We start from the raw sequence: 6,772 nt of genomic DNA, 5'->3' as shown, positions 1-6,772 counted from the left end.
GAGTTGAGCGTAAACAAGGCACAGGCGGCACTGAGCCCTGCTCAATGAGCCACGCGGCCCCTCATCCCATGGGGCTGTTTAGTAGGCACGTTTATTGGGAAAACGTGTTTACGAGGACCACTTGGCTGGCCCGGAGCATAGGCGGTGGTTCAAAGAAATAACTTTTTTTTTTCAGTACTGGGGATGGAACCCAGGGGCATTCAACCTCTGAGCTACATCCTCCAGCCCTATTTTTAATTCCTTATTTTGGATCAAGGTCTCACTGAGTTGCAAAGGGCCTCATGAAGTAGGTGAGGCTGTCTGTGAACCGCGATCATCCTGTCAGCCTCCCAAATAACTAGGATTACAACCATGCGCCACCACACCTGGCCAAAATAACATTTTTATTATTTTATTATTTTTTATTTTTTGGTGATACTGAGGGTGGAACCCAGGGACTTTCTACCTCCGGGCGATACTTCCAGACCTATTTTATACTTTATTTGGAAACAGGGTCTCACTAACTTGCTGACAGCCTCACTAAGTAGCTGAGGCTGGCTTCAAACCTGAGCAACCCTCCTGTCTCAGCCTCCCAAGTGCTGGGATTACAAGCGTGCACCACTATGCCTGGTCAAAATAACATATTTAAAATAGCCTTTCCCCCGCCAGGCGTGGTGGCGCAAACTTGTAATCCCAGCATTTGGGAGGCAGAGACCTGAGGATCACGGTTTGCGGATAGCCTCAGCTACTCAGGCCCTCTGCAACTCAGTGAGATCCTGTTTCAAAATAAAAAATAAAATAGGGCTGGGAGTGTAGCTCAGAGGTAGAATCCCCTTGGGTTCAACCCCCAGGATAACAGCAAAAGAGAAATAGTAGGTGGTGCCTGAGAACCATGGGTGGGTAGGACAAGGCTTCTGAGGGGCCCAGGAGGTGGCCTCCGGTGTTTAAGGACTGGAGATCGGGAGACAGTTCTTTTTCTGTCTCAGGAGTATGGCTGAGACATACCCCGTGTGTGGAAAAGCATTTCAATTTGTTTCTAACGTGGGGGAGTACCACCGGGAGCCATTGGAATGAATAATAAATACGCAAAAGCAGCGTAGTCCATTTAGGAAGAACTCTTTACAATATCTCAGGACCTCCTCCATGTTCTGCCTGTGTAACTGCCAAAGGGTTTATTGACTCTCTAGCCTCTGTTTTGATTAACTCGCAAATGAGATTTTTCTCCTTTGCATGGGCTCAGTCCTTCAAATTGTTCGCAAAATATCTGAGCTAATATAAATTTTGTAATTTGCATCACAAGACTTAAGCACCGAGCAGATGATACTAAAGACCCTGGGTGGAGGGCCTTGTAGGGGCAGAGGGAGGGCCCCCCACCCGCTGAGGGTCCCTTGGGATAAACTGACAAAAACATGAAGCTGGAATGATATGGGAAAAGGGCAAGTCGCGGTCCGGGGGGATCACGAGAGTGGCCCCCTCCTCCCCACGTCCAGATGACCACATGGAGTGGGAGAATGGGAAACGTACACCATTTCTGAGAGGTTTGGGGTGCTTATTGGGGAAGGAATGGTCCCTCAGGCAGAAATCAGTTGGAATAAAGATTTTCTTTGGAAGCCGAAGGAGCCAGGAGGGTGAGCAGGTGTGGCTCATCCTCCATCTTCTCTGAGCTAGGGACTGAGTTTGGGCGGCGGGGGATGGAAGCCTTGCAGTCTGCTCCTGACGCAGGTAAGGGAAATCCACCCAGGTAATACACGCTTTCCTTTAGGTCACTGCTGAGTATGCTCCAAACACCGTCTTTTCAGGGAATTGTTCTCTGAGCCCAAGAGCAGAACCTTACTTGTAGCCGGGGTTCAGTGTGGCAGCTGAGGCTGCCAAATGAATGCGCCCTGCAAGGCCTGGGGCCCGCTGATCTTGGTGGCTTTCTCCCATGCCAGTGGGGGGCTGTTCCTCCTGGAGATAGGAAGCGAACAGTGCTAGAACCCCCTCCTCCTCCTCCTCCCCTCCTCCTCCTCCTCCCCTCCTCCTCCTCCTCCTTCTTCTGGGGCTTGAACCCAGGAGCATTCTACCTTTGAGCGACACCCTCAGCGCTATTTTATTTGAAACAGCCTTGCTAAGTTGCGGAGGCTGGCCTCGAGCTTGGCGATCCTCCTGGCTCAGCCTCCCAAGTACTGGGATTACAGGCGGGTGCCACCAGTCACTGAGTGTGGCTCCCGAGGGCCAGGCCTTTCACTTGTTACCACACTGGTAGTAATTACCTCTGGGAACAGTTTCACGGTCTGTATGCAAACTACACAGGGGGCTGCGGGGCTCACTGGGGTGGCCTGGGCGGAACCCTGGCCTCATTGGGGCGCGCTGCCTGGTTTCATGGGGGAGTACGCAGGGGAGCCTCGGGAAGGGGTGCAGTGGGCCAGGGGCCTGGGTGAAGAGTATGGAGGTGGGAGAGCGGCTTGAGTTTTACTCTTGTCCCTCAGGAGCTGGGTGACCTCAGGCCAGGTCCATGCCTCTCTGTTCCTTTCTATGAAAACACAGAGCAGGATTATCTTTATTTTTTTTCTTTTTCTTTTTGCGGTACTGAGGATAGAACCCAGGGGCATTCAACCTCTGAGCTCCACCCCCAGCCTTATTTTGTATTCTTTATTTAGAAACAGGGTCTCACTGAGTTGCAAAGGGCCTCACTAAGTAGCTGAGGCAGGCGGCGATCCTTCTGTCTCAACCTCCCAAATGCTGGGATTACAAGCGTGTGCCACCACGCCCGGCTGGGTAGACGGATTTCTTCTTGGTGCTGTGGATGGAACCCAGGGCCTGGCAGGAGCCGAGCGGGCTGAGCTGGCGCTCTACCACTGGGCCACCCCGTCCTAGGCCAGTGTTTCTTAAGGCATGGTCTCTGCCCCGTGAGCCTGAACCCCCCAGTTAGCCGGCTCCCAGCTCAGGCCGTCTCTGAACAGGCCTTGTGAACCCACACAAGAGCCAGTCAGACCCCGGCGGCGGGTTTCACATGAAAACAGCCAGAAAGCGCCCACCCGCCACCTTCTATGACATTTCCATTCACTCCCCACTTCGGATCTGAAGATATCCTTGTGACTTAGTTTCCCCCAAAGCCAGTTTCCCGGGAGAAAGAGGTTCCACTTCTGTGGAGAAAAGCTTCGGGTTCTTAGGAGACAGCAGGGCTGTGGCGAGCAGCCTTCACTTTTAAGGACTCCAAGCCAAGGCCGCTCACACCTCCAAGCGCAGGGTTGCGGTTTCGGCGAGGCGGCGGCAGGGGGCGCTGCGGGCACAGCTTTGCTCTAGGCTCGGCCGCAGCCGCCGGCGCGCGTGCGCGGGCCTGGGCGGGGTGACGGGACCTGAACCCGGGCTCCCTTTAGCCCCACACCTGCGTGCTCTGTCCGGCCTGCTGCGCAGAGCAGTGCGCTTTTGTCAAAGCTGATTCTTCTTGTGATGAAGAAGTGTGATCCTTGTAGACTATTTGAATATGCAGAAATAACCCCCTGCCTCGCTCTGGAGGACAGGCTTCTGGCTAGGGGATGTGGGTGGTGCCCACCCACCCAGCCGGGCTGACCGCTGCGCCCTCTTGGCTCTCCAGGCAGAGGGCCGGCTTCCCCGCGCCTCTGGGCAGGGAGAACTGCTCCGCGATACCCCTGGGAAGGGCTCCTGGAACCCGCCAGAGCTGCTTGGGGACCTGCTGATGGAGGGTGTGCTGCTGCGGGGCTGGGGAAGCGGGGTGGAGCTGGGGAGGTGTGTCTCCTTAACCTAGTGAGACCCTGTTTCAAAAGTAAAAATAAAATAGGGCTGGGGGTGTAGCTGGGAGGTAGAATGCCCCTGGGTTTCATCTCTAGTGAAACACACACACACACACACACACACACACACACACACACACCCCAAGAGAAAAGCACACACACTTATTTACTGCAAGTTTTATAAGGCCTGGGAGCTTCTGGGTTCCTCTGCCTTCCAAGACAAGAACTCTTCTTTCCTGTGGGTACAGGGAGGGCATCCCTGCCTTGAGCGCTCGTGGCTGCTTCAGGGCACAAGTACACATTCTGAAACCCATCCCCAGCAAGGGCAGGGCCAGGGCCTTCAGCCAGACCCAGACTTAGCCAGGACTTCTTGGCTGGGCGGCTGCGGCTCCCTACCACAGGTAGACTAGACGCTTGCTTCCCAGCAGGGAGGCTATTACCAGCTCTGTGGCCTTGGCAGGCCAGGCATCCTCTGGGGTCTCAATGTCTCATTTAGAGATGGAGCGGCAGGCTGGGCAGAGGGTGACACTGGGTCCTGGGCCCTGTCCTGTGGCTCCCTCTGCCCCTGAAGATGTTCAACAGAGAACCCTGCAGGGCCACCTGGGGCTTGAGACACACGTGTCCCGGCCCTGCTCCCACACGCAGCTTCATGGGCTCTGGGTGGCATCTGGAGTCCCACTTGCAGGAAACTTCCCAGGGTCTGGCCCTGGACCCCACCAGCGCCCAGCACTGGGTAAGCAGGTCCCAGGGAGTGGGGCGTTGGGCCCATCAGTTCTGCCGCGCTGTGTTGAGAATAAGGGCTTGTAGTGGTTTGGAGGGAACTCTGGGCAGAAGGTTGAGTTGATGTTCCATTTATGAAAGCTCTGTGCTTGGTCCCAGGACATTTGTGGCTTGGGTCCTCATCCCAGCCTCACCTGGCGGAGGCTTGGGTCCTCATCCCAGCCTCACCTGGCGGAGGGAGGCATGGGTCCTCATCCCAGCCTCACCTGGCGGAGGCTTGGGTTCTGATCCTGCGTCCCATGTGCAGAGCTTGGTTCTCTCCCCATGGGTCTCCATCTTGAGCAGTAAATAGTGGCAACTGTGCTTCCTTTATGGAGGCTCAGCTCATGTGATGTCCCAAGCAGCCCTGAATGATAGTTCAGGGCAGCCAGGCCGGGGAGAACACCCAGCCTGTCCCAGCATTTGAAGGTGGGGAGCAGGGCTCCACTGTCATGGGGCTGGTACCCAGATGCCCCATCTGTGCTGTGGAGTTCAGCTCAAGACACAGACACCACACCTCCAGCCGAGCGGCCCCTGCGGGCTTGGTAAGTGCGGCCAGGCTGGCGCTCATGTTAGAGGAGGGGCTGGAGGGAAGGTTGGCTCCTACTCCAGCTCCCCCACACCCTCTTCCAGCCCCAGCTGGAGCGACTCCCTCCCTCCTGCTGCAGCCCGCAGCTCTCTGGAGAGGCTCCTGTGTGAGTTTGGTCAGTCCCTCCTGGGTGAGGAGGGGACTCGCTTCTCTGTCTGGGGGAATGTCTGCTTTGGTGGGCATTGGGGAGAGAGCAGCTCCTTGTCCAGCTGCTCCACCTTTGTGGTGGAGGAGGCTCTGGCTCCTTGGGGAGTAGTCTGGCTCCCCTCCCCAAGGGTCCTGGCTGTTTGTGCATCCATCCCCAGAACGTGTTTGTTTGGGTGATGCGCCCTGCAGCCAGCCAGCCAGAGGCCTGCCTGTGGGGGCCAAAGCAGGCATAGCTGCCTGCCCAGGGGCAGCCACCATTGCAGAGGCAAACACCACCCCTGGGACCCCACCCCGGCCTGCCTGGGCTCCGAAGGTGGGAGCCAGGGGCGAAGTCAAAATTGCAGGGAGAGTAAACAGCTGATCCCCCGTCTGGCCTGCCTGGGCTGCGGCTACAAAGGAGCACTGTGAGGGGTGTCCTCGGAGCAGAAGGGCCCATTCAGTTCTCCCAGGACGGGACTGGCCTGCTAAGGAGGCAGGGAGCACCCTAGTGGTGTACGGGCTGCAGAGGAGGAAGGAGAGCTGGATTAGCTTGTGAGCCCGCTGGGCGAGCCTGCTGTGTCTGACCAGCTGACCGGCCCCTTCAACACTGCCGATGTGTCAGCCCTACCTGGAGCCTGGTTGGGAGTGGAGCTGGCACAGGGGGAGGGGCTGGCACAGGGCACCTGGGGCTGGCACTGTGTGGGGATCGGGGCTTCCCACCGCTGCCTGAGAGCCTGCGATGGGACCCAGCGGCTCTGCCTGCAGCCTGGTCCCTTTCCTCTGTTTGCTGGCAGGTGTGTTTACATCCTCTCTTTGCCCTGTCATGGGAAAGTTGTACAGCACTAGAATCTTTGAGGTCACCTAGGAAGGCTCTGTTTTTACCCCCATTGCACAGGAGAGGAAACTGAGACCCTGTAGGTTAACTGGCATATGGAAGGCCACTCCAGGCTGGGGATGGAGGGCCTCAGACTGCTAAGATGGAGTCTTATCATGTAACACTGTCAGGGGCGCCATGCGAGTGACCGGCCCATGCATTTATCCACCAGTGGGACATGACAGCTGGCTCCACCTGTACCTAGGGGATGGTGTATACCAGGGTGGCTCCTTGGGGGGTCATCCTAGAGGACACCATGTCTTCTAGTATGCAGTTTCCTAGAAAGAAGAAAAAGGAGGAGGAGTAGTAATAATAATAATAATAATAATTATTAGTAGTAGTAGTAGAAGGGGAGGAGGAGGAGGAGGAAGAAGAGGAAGAAAGGGAGAGAGAGAGAAGAGTGTAAGCCGTTTGAGTGATCAGAAGCAGCCACTTAAGTCACACTACCTGCACCTCCTGCCTGTGTTTAGACTGTGCCAAAGACCAACCCTCAGCTCAGATCTGCGTTCTTGGGTCCGTATGGATGCAAATACAGCTGGTGGCGTTGCCAAGATGTGAAGTTAGACCTGATCTTGCTGATATAGGAGACTGAAAATAATGGAAAGGCGATTTCCTGTCTTTTGGCCCTTCCTCTTGGAGCCAGCCCAGGCCCTACCCTGAGCCCTGCGTTGGCCTCCTTGTCCCTGGGTGGAGTAATGGTTCCTCTGGGCT

Source organism: Muscardinus avellanarius (assembly GCF_963383645.1).
Source record: "Muscardinus avellanarius genome assembly, chromosome: 4".
In the NCBI taxonomy this organism is placed as follows: Eukaryota; Metazoa; Chordata; class Mammalia; order Rodentia; family Gliridae; genus Muscardinus; species Muscardinus avellanarius.
This window is presented reverse-complemented; position numbering follows the sequence as displayed.